Here is a 13,082-nt window from a genome sequence, read left to right on the forward strand (position 1 = left end):
AAACAATTCCATAACGATAGCAATTTTTGATAAACTCCGCGTCGGGGCTCCATCTCCGTGCCCAAATATGGTCCAGTTTTTTCGGGCACGGTCTGTTAATCTTTCGCGCGGGCTCAACATTTTCTTTCTCCTTCCCGGCCTAGCCGCCTCCCGAAGCACACGTGCACACGAATTTTCGCGATCTGTCCCCGTTTCGCGGGCTTTGCTTTCCCATTCCATTCCCGCAAACGCATAATTTCGAATTCCCGAAGCTAATTGAATATCACATTCCGGTGCCGGGCGAAACAAAACAATTCCCTCCGCAAACAATCTCCAATCACCCCCTAATCAGCGATCGCTCCAAACCGCCCCAAAACCGATCATCACGTGTGATGTAGTGCTGCTCGGCGCCTTCCTGTTGCTGTCCGTAGGTCCAGCATGTTTTTTTTCTCGTCCGTTGTTACTAAGCAGCTTTCATGCACCATTGGCAAACGAATGAACGCCAGGGCATCATTCCGGAACGTCATATTCCGGCGCGTCACCGCCGGAAACAACCGCCGGGTCGGGATTGTCAGCGCGCCGTGCAAAAATTGAACCCACCGATACACACGAGAAATTGGCAGGCTGGCTCGGTCGCCGTGTTTGGTTCGTGGCATCGCTGTGTTTCGGGTTCACAACTCTTCGAGTGGCTTTGTACACCCCCTCCCCCCCCTCGCAGATCGGCCCGTCGGGGTGTGTTTTGAAGGGTTTGTTTTTGTTGCGTGATGCTAGGTTCCTTTCTGTTTGCCGATTCCAATTTCATCGTGCATCAGATTTGGTTCGTTACAAGATCTAATTTGAAGTGTAGCTATGCTCGCAAGCAAAAAAAGGGAAGAAATGTTAACACTTTTTTTGCCCGGCGTATTTTTAGCCGAAAGCATGTAACTCTTCAAATGTTTGGAAGCTCTTGACATATGGCAGATTACGAGTCGAGTTCTGTTTTTTTTTTGGGTACCGTTTCCAGACCAGCCTGAATGGACCACGCTTCGCTGTGGGGAAAAGCTGCCTGAAACCTTCGTCACATGAGTCTCCGGGCTTGACATTTGCGATCAATGCTCTAATCCCTATCGGTATGAAGCCAAACGTTCCCAAATCCGACACATCCCTTGGTTCGCCAGCAGGCGGGAAAGTTGAACCAATTTGTGGGCAGTGGTGGTGGTGGTCACGCATTCGCGCACCACCGATCGAAGGGTGCAAAACCGACAGTTTCTACTTGGCCGGCTGGCATCGAGGGACAGACACCGGTTAGCGAGAGCCGGTTCATGCTTCCGCAGCGAGGGACCGGGCGGACGTGCTGGATGGATTTTGTGCGAATTTTGAGCCTCCGGGCGGGCGTCGGTTGTCGATCAAGTTTTGCGCAGGCCGCCCAAAAATTCCGGCCCGATTTCTCTTTCAACACACGGCCGATGATTGTGGATTAAATTTCTATCCCTTCTATCGGTACCGGGTACCCAATCACTCGTCGCTCATCAATTGGTGGTCGAAAGCATTTGAACATTTTATACTGTTTTCTAGTGGATCAAAATATTTTTCAATTAATACGCCAAGGATGACAGCTTCATATTCATAATTATCACTTTTACCTGTGCTTGTGCTAATATGTGTCTGCCATCAACGCTCGGCTCCAACCCGATTGAACCGGGCACGTGGCAGATGGGGAAGAAAGTATTTATACAACTGCATTTCAAACATGCCACATACTACAAATAGAAACCGAAAGAACCTTACCTGGACACTGGGAAGTCTACAACCCATCAGAATATCCGCTTGCCCTCTGTGTGTGTGTGTTTGTAGTTGGTGCGTCTCTGCCTGAACCGTGTCTGCCGTCTCAGTATACACCTTTCTTTCTGTTATTATTTGCTATTAACACTGCACACTCGAGAAGGAAACGGCACACACACCGAACCCTGCCAGCGGGTCTAAACTGCACGCGGTTGGTTAAATTGTCTGAAAGAAGAACAAGCAAACGCACGGGTTTCAAAACACGTGAGAACATTTTGAGGTTTGTTTTCTGACATTCCACCCAGTTCCAGTGTAAAGAAAGGGCCCGTCCCATGTGTATGTGTGTTGAACAGGTGTGTGGTGGCAAGGGTTGAGATGTGTAACTTTGCATACGGGATCGAAGCACGATCGAAGCGAAAGTTGATGTCTCAGGATGAAACATTTTCATGTTGCAAGCACTTTTGGGCACGCGAGCAGACCAACCGTGTCTAACGCCGAAATCGTGCCGAAGCGTTTGAAAAGGTGGAGTCCAGGGCTGGGAGACTTTATCTCTATATCCCTTCGGGGCTGTCGATAATCGGCGATAAACGTAGCGAGAAGTGTATGAAGCACGAGCAGCATCTGTTTACGTGGTTTGCAAATATGCTTGTTGAAATGATTTATCATGGGAAGGAATTGTGCATACTGGCTAGGTATTATTGTAAAAGGTTATACTTTCATATCATAATTCAACTTTGTTCTTATTTTTATCATAAATTATTCAAAATCTTTTTTCTTCTATCTTCGACTTTGAGCTATATTATTAATTTTGTAAATTCCATCGTTAATTGCACTTAATAAACAGTGAAAAATTCCTTCTACCGATAACCGCTCAATAATTTTGCCAATTCTGCTTTATTATTTCTAAACCTAAAGCGTCCTGAAGCTCGCTGCTCTTCTTCCGTACGGATATAATAGCACAAATAAGGCACGATTGCAAGCAACTGTACTTGCAAAAACCTAATGAAAACAAAACCGCTCAAAGCACCATTTCGCATCCATATTCTTACAGTACGTGCTGCTGTAGGGCAAAGAAGTGCAAATAAATTGAATTCATACCAGCAGCACAGTGAGAGTAAGTAATAAGTGAGCAGCAACAAAAAAATAAAGATCAATGAAGAAAACGGCAGCAAGTAATATACCACGTTTGTGCGAGCGGCAGGTTCACATTCTTGCAGCTATTCCCTAGGGCTAATTATGGTCGATAATTTATCCATCGCTTCGTAAGGGAAACCACTATCCGAGCCGAGTGCTACCGGAGCAGGGCGTAAGTGCAGTGTGGAGTGATCGTTCGTTACAGAAATATTATGTTTCCGACTTTTCCATTCGGGGAATGTGGTGCTCAGATAGGCTTTTGCACGTCATAATACATTCAATATTGTTTGGTTGTGTTGAAAATTATTTTCTTTTTTACTATTTTGAGGATGATTTATTAAAAATTAACAAATAAATCACGATAAGTCCCTTTAATGAAATATTCCCAACGATCCCGAACGAAAGACTTTAAGCGACGAACCCTTCTATCTTTTACATTAAAACTTTCCATTGACTTTTGACGTCCCAGTATCAATCCCAAAAGCAAAACTTTACTAGTAGCAATCAAACTCAGCAAGACACACCACCGTGGGCTACGTTCGTTCTGCAACCATGGGGTTCATTTGCACCGTAGATGTGCAGCATCATGGAGGCATAATTTCGGCGCAGCGTTCAGCCCACCGCGGGCAGAAAACCTTTGATTGATCGATCGATGCAAGTACAGAGATAGTGGGCGAACGCCGCCTTACGCTGCCAACGCTTGGGGAGTCGGATTGATTCGATAGACTCGCTGATGGACGCGATGCGGAAGGGCCAGAACAAACGACGACCGGCACCTTCCGTTCGACCGGTATCCCATTAGCGGGTGGCTTATGGAGAGATCGGCCGAATGTTGTCGGCCGTGTGTAAGCGAAAGGCAAAAAAAAAGGAGCACTCTTAATCGTTGATCGATCGACTACACGTAGTAAATGAAATCAGGAAAGGCGAATAAAAAATCCTTCCAAGCGTTTTGCTTTGATCTTCATACGACCGACCGACGTAACCATTTTCATAGACCACCGCCGTTCTTTGCCGTGCGAGGGTGTAACTGTTACACAACCGCCAAAATGTAGCTTTTCTTTCATCTTCGACCTCGATTCGTTTTTTTGGTATCCAATGCGCATCGAAACAAAGCATAGAATAGCAGGGTAAGTGAGCCGGCCAGAACTGCAAGCCTTGCGCGAGTTAGCAACGAGCGTCGGTAATCGCTAAATCAGCATTGGGAGTGTCGTGTTGTATCCAACGCGACGAGTTATGCTGATGCGGCGATCGCTGCTGGGCCGTTTATGGGCCGATAACGGAATCGGCTGAATTCAATAAAATAGTTAATTTCAAGACACCGAACTGTAAAAGACTCTTTCTATCTATTCAGAAAGAAAAGTTTTAACTGGCGCCCGAATAGGGACCTGACAAAAAAATCAGCGGGAAGTGTATAAGTTAAAAAAAATCCTATAAAGTTAGCCATTTAAAAATTGTGGCTAATCTCGTGGTTGAAGGAGCCATCATAATAACGAAGCGAACTTTGGGACACCGTGGTTAATTCCCGATTGCTGCCAGCGAGCCCCCAGTCATCAGAAGGATAAAAAGGAACATCTTGCTGTAGCTGCCCAATTTTCCCCCGAAGAAAAAGAAGTCAGATGCCCATGGAAATTAACTCAACCATACTGTAAGTAAAAACCTAAAAAATCCGAAATCAGTGAAATTTTGGTGTTTAATTAAATAGCTTCTGCTGTAATTTGTTAGTGGTGAATCGTGATCGTGACAAGTGTTAAGTGAAGTGAGCATTTAAAACACAAAAATGACCAATCCCAACACTGAAATGGTTCTACGATCTTTCGTGGAGATGGGAAAAACCCCTGACTTTTTGAGGGATGTTCCTATTTTTGATGGAAACCCAAATGAGTTGATGAATTGGATTTCGGATGTGGAAGATGTTTTTATCATGTATAGAGATCTTCCTGACGACTCTGTGCAGTTCCATCTGATCGAACGAACAATCAGAAGGAAAGTCCGTGGAGAAGCTTCCGATGTGTTAAATGCAAATAATGCAACATGTAGTTGGCATCAGATAAAATCTATCCTAATGCTTTACTATAAAGATAAGCGTGACGTGAAGACCCTGGATTATGAATTGACGTGTATTCGTAAGGGTAATTCGGAAAGCCTCGCCGGATATTATAGCAGGGTTAACCAATTGTTAGCCGCTATAATAGCACAAGTTCAAACTGACAGTAAGTACTCTCTGCATGCAAATGTCCACATAAACTATTTCAGAGAGAAAGCTTTGGATTCGTTTATTAGAGGTTTAGAAAAACCATTATCCACTTTATTAAAAACTGCTGACCCGAAGACCCTTAGCAAAGCATATCAATTTTGCATTGATTACTTTAATATGGACGTTCGATCAGCACCTTTTAAAAATCAATATGGAAATCAAAATTCTCTTAATATTCCCAAGCCAAGAGATTTAGGCTTCGAGCCTCAACCCCCTAGGGTAGCACCCAGAAAAATTGTTTATCAACCAGTACCCCCTCCTAGAGCAGCGCCTCGTCCAGCTCCACGATACAATTCCCATTACCTGCCTAATCAGCAATATACCCCACAGAGGCAACAGCCCGAGCCAATGGAGGTAGATAGAAGTATAAATTCACGTCATATTGACTATGGTAACAGACCCACATATGGCGAAAAAAGACCAAGACCACCATCAAGTCAAGAAGCGTGGGTAAAGAGGCAAGCTCACCCATTATATGCTCATCAAATGAATAAAAATGCCAACGACGCAAGGTATTGTCACGGACAAACAATAAATGAATTTGAGCTCACAGAGCAAAACAATCTTGTTGACAAATTACAAAACATAAATTTGCAACACGAGCATGATCCGTTGGAGGGATCAAGTCGCGATGGTCAGAACCATTTTTTAGAGTGGAAGATGAGTTGGTAGTTCCCAGCCTTCCTTTTATTTATCTTAAAACTACCATTGGAAACTTTCCGTTTTTAATAGACACAGGTGCTAATATTAATTTAATACATCCACAATTGGCACGTGCATATGAAATCAGTAAACCGTACGAATTTTCAGTAGGTCAAATAAGTTGTGCAAATAGTACATTTGCTCCTACTAGTGCAATTAATATAAATTTTTTTCATCCCAAAATTGATTTTGAAGATCGCTTTTTGTTACACAAATTTCACAATTTTTTTTATGGAATCATTGGAAATAGCATGTTGAAAACATTGAAAGCTAAAATTGATCTAGAAAATGACCAAATCACATTGAGTAGAAACTCTAAAAGATTCGTCATCCCAATCTCATACTATTCTCCACATAATCGGTCATCCCACAATTTGATCCGAACATCTCATCTATCCAAATTAGAGCTAGAAAAACTAAACCAGGTTTTAGATAAAAACAGAGATGCATTTTACAAACCAGACAGTAAACTAACATGTACAACCAAAGTGGAATGTGCAATACACACTTCAGACGATACACCTATCCATCAAAGAGTGTATCCATATCCTGCAGCATATGCTGACGAAGTAAATAAGCAAGTTGACAAGCTATTAGCGGATGGAATAATCAGACCGTCTCGCTCAGCTTGGACTTCACCGGTATGGATTGTGCCAAAAAAACCGGATGCATCAGGACAAAAGAAATTTAGAATGGTTATCGATTATCGAATGTTAAATGCTAAAACCATCTCCGAAAAATATCCAATGCCCGAGATAAATTATGTGATAGACCAATTAAAAGGAAAAAAATATTTCTCGACTTTAGATTTAGCTTCGGGATTCCATCAAATTAAGATGAAAGCATCAGATATTGAAAAAACGGCTTTTGCTATTAATAACGGTAAATACGAATTTACTAGGATGCCGTTTGGTTTAAAAAACGCACCGGCTATATTTCAAAGGGCTATCGATGATGTACTTCGAAATTTTATTGGAAAAATATGTTACGTTTATATAGACGACGTAATAGTTTTTGGCGATGATTTAGAAAATCATTTGAAAAATTTGAACACAATTTTGACAACATTAAATAATGCAGGACTAAAAATTCAATTAGACAAATCAGAATTCCTTCGCCAAGAAGTTGAATTTCTTGGTTTCATTATTTGCACAGAGGGAATAAAACCCAACCATAAAAAAATAGAAGTTATAAATAAATACCCTGTGCCCAAAACCATTAAAGATTTGCGTGCCTTCCTAGGATTAATGGGCTACTATCGACGATTTGTCAAAGACTTTGCCAAAATTGCTAAACCTTTGACAAACATTTTAAGGGGAAAGGGATCTGACACATCCAAAAAGAAAATTACATTAAATCAACAAGAAATCGAATGTTTCAATAAAATGAAGCAAATACTATCATCGAGCGATATTCTCATCTATCCAGATTTTAACAAACCATTTATTTTGACAACCGATGCTTCAGATTATGCAATTGGATCCGTTCTTTCTCAAGGTGAATTAGGCAAAGATAAACCAATTCACTTCGCATCAAGAACACTATCTAAAACTGAAGAGAAATATTCCACCCCTGAGAAAGAAATGCTTGCAATTTTCTGGTCACTACAAACTTTCCGCAATTATTTGTATGGAGCTAAACTCAAAATATTAACTGATCATCAACCACTTACTTTTGCCCTCTCCCAAAAAAATACTAACGCAAAATTAAAACGTTGGAAAGCATATTTAGAGGAGCATGACCACGAGATTTTGTATAAACCAGGCAAAGGCAATGTTGTAGCAGATGCCCTCAGCAGAATAGTTTTCTCTATGACTGGTACGCAACATTCATCACAAACTAGTGACGATTTTTACATTATCTCTACAGAAGCACCACTTAATGCTTTTCACAACCAGATCGTGTTGAAAAAAGGGAAACCAAACACAGTAATTGAATATCCATTCCAAAATTTTAAACGTACAACAATTTACTCCGAAATAATAACCGAATCATCTCTTTTACAGATTCTAAAGGATCATTTCACAATATCAAAAGTAAACGGACTTTTCACGAGTGAAGACATAATGGGAAAATTTCAAGAGGTTTATAGGAAGTATTTTGGAAGTCAGAAGCTCCTTAAGATTCGATTTACTCAAAATCTTCTGGAAGACATTACAGACGAAGATCAACAACGAGAAATAATCACGGCAGAGCACAATAGGGCACATCGTGGAGCCCAGGAAAATAAGTCGCAAATTTTACGTAAATACTATTTTCCAAAGCTGCTAGCCAAGATAAAAAAAATTGTTTCCAATTGCTGTACCTGCAATGAAAACAAATATGACCGAAACCCTATCCGGTATCCTCAACAACAAACTCCAATCCCCGTACACCCTTTCCAAATTGCACACATTGATATAATGTTTCTCGAAAAACATTATTTTTTAACTTACATCGATAAATTTTCAAAATTCGCTCAAATTAAAGAAATTCAATCGCGAGCCGCCTTAGATATTGTTCCGGCAGTTAAAGAAATAATTACAAAATACCATCCTCCTAAAATATTAGTAATGGACGGCGAAAAATCTTTTGGTACACAAGATCTAATAGATTTTTATAAAACTCACCAAATCCAAATATATTTAACAGCTACAGGTCGAAGTGAAATGAATGGAGTAATAGAAAGGTTCCATTCTACCATATTAGAAATTTATCGAATAACGAAATTTGAGAACAACAATTTAACTATTTCTGATCTAATCGAGCTTTCACTTCACAAATATAATTCATCCATTCATTCGACTACTAAATATACTCCTTATGAGATAATTTTACCGTCTGTCCGTTCATCAGATATTTGTGAAAATGTTTACAAAAATTTAACAAAGAAACAGGAGAAAGATATTTCATATTACAATAAGAGAAAAAAGGAAATAAATATAAAAGAGGATATGACAGTTTATGAAAAAACCAGAGCCAGATTAAAACACAAGCCGAGATACAAGAAAATCAAGATTAACAAAGTAAACAAAAGCACTATAAACACAAATGATTCACGAAAAATTCATAAAAACGATATAAAAATAAGATAGCTAACAATACCGTCATTCTAACATCATTGTTCTCTTCTTACAGTTTTCTATTTGTAGTATGTACCCTAGCTGAGCCGAGGATCTCTATTCTGAAGGTAGACAACCAACCTATAGTTGCAATGGACGAAGGTTGGGCAAGAATAAGGATAGATAGCCATATTTACATACACCATTACAATTTAACTGCGTATAAGGGTTATATTCAAGCAATTAAGGACGATTTCGAAAAAATGAGCAATAATCAATTTTCCAGTATTATCCAAAACCAATTCGAAGAACTGAATACCATATTGAAAAGAATGCTTCCCACTAAAAGATTCAAACGTTGGGATTCCATAGGAACAATTTGGAAGTTTATTGCAGGAACACCAGATGCAAACGATCTTCGTGTTATTAACAAAACAATTAATAATCTCATCGATGACAATAATGCACAAGTTACAATCAATAGGAATATTAACAACCAGATTAAAGAAATAACAGAAAAAACTCGTAACGTAATAACTCAATTCAGATCAGAATCATTAGAAATTCATTCCATCAATATTTATCTCCACCTAAAAAAGATGATAGACACACTGCAGGAAATAGTTGATAGTATAGTTATGACGAAAGCGAATATTTTAAACGAAAAAATATTGTCAAAATATGAAATCAATTGTTTGGAAAAAAACCTGGCAGCAGAAAACATTCCGTTCGACACAACTCTAGAAGCGCTTTCCTACGCCGACGCCTCTATCGCCACCAACCGCCAAGAAATAATGCTGCTCATAAAAACACCCAAACTCGACCCAAGAACGTTCCGTAAGATAAAAATTTATCCAATCCTGTACCACGACGGCAAGATTCACCTCCAGTATGACAGATTCATAACTCACGAAGCAATCAGATACCGTGTTAGCACTCTAACCCCGAAAATCTATAAAATCAATGAAATAGAGTTGGATGAATCAGATTGCATTCCAAGATTAATGGAAGGTCGAGAAGCAGAATGTAACTTTACGAAGAGTCCAGCCAAAACTGAAATATTACAGATTAATAATCACGCCATATTGATTAACTCTGTAGAGAAATTTACACTCGTCTCCAACTGTGGTATAAGCAACAGAACACTTCAGGGATCGTTCGTAATAAGCTTCAACACATGCGATATTTACATAAACGACGTGAGATACTCATCCAAACTCACCGATCTAGTTGGAACGTTGAACTTATATCCACTCGACGGAGTGTTTATTAAAAGACAGCTGGAAATTTCGAACATAAGTCTGGAAGATTTACATAATCTGCACATCGAGACACGTAAAGAATTGGAGCACATTCGCTTACAAAACAACTCTTTTCAAATAACCTGGCCAACGATAAACATTTTCGGAGGTATCATCTTTCCTCTCATTATACTGGGAGTAGCATTGCTTTACTGGTTTACAAAGAGGTGCAAAAACACGCAAACGGTAGTCACAGTACATAATTCGTCACCAAATCAGACACCCGACTACGTCACATTTCCTAAACAAACACAGTGAATCGTGGACGTTCACATCTGAGGGGGGGCGAGTTAGCAACGAGCGTCGGTAATCGCTAAATCAGCATTGGGAGTGTCGTGTTGTATCCAACGCGACGAGTTATGCTGATGCGGCGATCGCTGCTGGGCCGTTTATGGGCCGATAACGGAATCGGCTGAATTCAATAAAATAGTTAATTTCAAGACACCGAACTGTAAAAGACTCTTTCTATCTATTCAGAAAGAAAAGTTTTAACTCGCGTCCAAGCTTTTGCTCCATGTATTCTCCACCAGAGATCGATTCCATTAGTCGGATGGTTCGGTGGTGCGTAGAAGAAGCAGATGGTAGGAATGGTGTTCTTAACGTCCAAAAATTGCAGTCATCGCTCAATTTCTTTCTGGCCGCAAATCTGGCCATTGTTTAGATGTGGGTTAATCGATACCAATGAAAGCACACGAATTTGGTTTTCTTTCTGCATCGGTTCACTTTGGCAAATGAGTTTGCCAGAAAAAAAAAACGTGGAAGAAGCTTACTCGATAGACTCAAAACCGTTTTTTTAATCTATCTGGATGCTCTTCATCTTCTCTTGAGAGTTCTTTAAAATTAAATTAGCTCTTTGAATAGTATTTTCGCATGCCAACTTTCATAAGAAACAGCTTCCATGATTCTCCCATCAATCCCGGTAGCGATATGCACTTCCTTTCCTGACATGGAAATTTCCCTTTCCGCTGACATTGATTAGCCTAATGCGTGGCGCGCCAAGGGTCAAAAGTGACAACTGATCATAGTAAATTACCGGCGATTCAACCGACAACAATAGATGCACCGCCCCCTGTCCCATGACCTCCAACGTCTTGCCCCGATGGCACGTCACCCATCCCCGGATGGGAAAGAAGGTCACGTCCAGCAGTTCGATCCGTCTCCTCGACCCAAACGTACCAGAAGTCTAACAAGACAAACCTCTGGCAGGATCAACCCCCTTTTATGGTAACGTAGGCTCCCGATCTAGCACCGCAAAATCACCCAGAAGCTCAATCAAACGCTGATACGTGCCGGACGGGACAAGGCAAAATATTCCACCCTTTCGAGGGTGTCTCGGACAAAACCTGTAGCAGTAGCGAATGCAGTGCGGTTATTCAAATGAATCGCTCCAACCAAAGGGAAAGCGCCAGTGAACGAACGTATGCCACAACACGCCACTACAACAACGGGCGCATCATAATGCACCGTGACTGTCACGTATTCATCATCAAGATAGGAGTGCATCGGGTGGTGGAGGGCTGAGGTTGCAATCCGGAGGGATGCTATGGGGGGGAGGGAGGACTTTTACTCTGCAACACTGCCGCCGAGATGTCTCGCATACACACGCGCCGAGTTTGTGGAAGAATGTGGTGAGTTGTGGCAGGCCTATGGAGATCGCAGCACACGGGAACTGTTCGGGAAAATCTTCAAACGCATGAAGGTCGGTCTTATCATTCGGCTTCGTAAACAAAACAGACACCTTGTATCGATGGGAAACTATGGGTACTCGTCTAGGCATTCTGCGTACGTGATGAACGTAGATCAAAAATGTGTCATCTTTAAGCTCTCTCGCAGCCTGAACCAGCGGCTTGAACTTTTTTTTTTTGTCAACGGCATGAAGGAAGAGAAAGATGCAGCACAATAACGCTCAAATGTGCCCTCGGTTTCACTTTTACTACTCTCTGGCACAACTAGCAGCGCCGATAAGCCGGTTGCCCATCATTACCAAAAGGGAAAACAGTGTGTTGCTGCTGCTGCTGTTGCACTATTAAAATGGCAGAAGAGATGAAAAACATTTGAATCGAAAGTGAGCACGGGCACAGGGACAGCCCGTAAAACGCTAGCTAAAGTGAAGGAGTGCTATAATGAGTTGCAATGCTGTACGAAAGTGCAACTAATTGAAAAAGTGAATGCTTAAAAAGTGAAGAAAAAGTCGTTTAGTATCCAGGAAAGGTTTAAAAACATTTAAATGCGAAATGTGATAAATATAAAATGATATTAAAATGGCAATAACTCTTAAAATTCCTCTCTGCAACAATATTTGAACTGTGCACCCATGTGGTCCGACACACGATCCCGGTGCAACTTTGTCCTTCGCACTACTAACCCAACTAGGCGGAAAATCGGCCGCAGCAATTGTTCATCATGTGAAACAGTCAATTGACCCACGGGTCAGCAGCTAATAGATTCACCGGGTGGGAAGGAAGCACTACTGTGGCACAAAACTAAAACATAGTCTCCCGCGGCATTACCATCCGTTTAGCATACAGTTTACTGTGGGTCCATAAATATTTCATGGCACTCCATTGAAATCGCTTTCGCGGTCATTCGTATGCCAAAAAGGGGGACAATATTTTTGCATCACCTTAACCACGGGTTGACCGGCCCATGGTCAGCGGCACGGTTAGCAGCCCAGTCCTCATATCATACGCTCACACTACATTGCAAAAGAATATTTTCAGCTCCCCCTTTCCAACACAAGGCCAACGAGGGTTCAGGATATATCGGACCGTATTTGCTACACAGCTACTTAACCGAAAACCTACTTTTGTCCCCGTACGATCGATTCGGACGACGAAAACACCGCACAAGGGTGGCTTGATTTACGACGCTAGCTGCACACACTCCCACTGGCCCCAGTTTGGCGCGCTC

General features: G+C 41.3%; 1 protein-coding gene across 5 annotated transcripts in view; it reads right to left on the minus strand.

Annotated features, from left to right (window-relative positions):
* Positions 1-13,082, minus strand: part of LOC118506219 (serine proteinase stubble-like) — a 99,020-nt gene that overhangs the window by 49,787 nt on the left and 36,151 nt on the right. For all 5 annotated transcript variants that reach the window (XM_036043056.1, XM_036043052.1, XM_036043055.1 and 2 more), the window contains one exon: positions 1,747-1,965. The gene's annotated coding sequence lies outside the window, so the exon portion shown is untranslated. The remainder of the gene's footprint in view (positions 1-1,746; positions 1,966-13,082) is intronic.

Source organism: Anopheles stephensi, chromosome 2, assembly GCF_013141755.1.
Source record: "Anopheles stephensi strain Indian chromosome 2, UCI_ANSTEP_V1.0, whole genome shotgun sequence".
NCBI classification, from domain to species: Eukaryota; Metazoa; Arthropoda; class Insecta; order Diptera; family Culicidae; genus Anopheles; species Anopheles stephensi.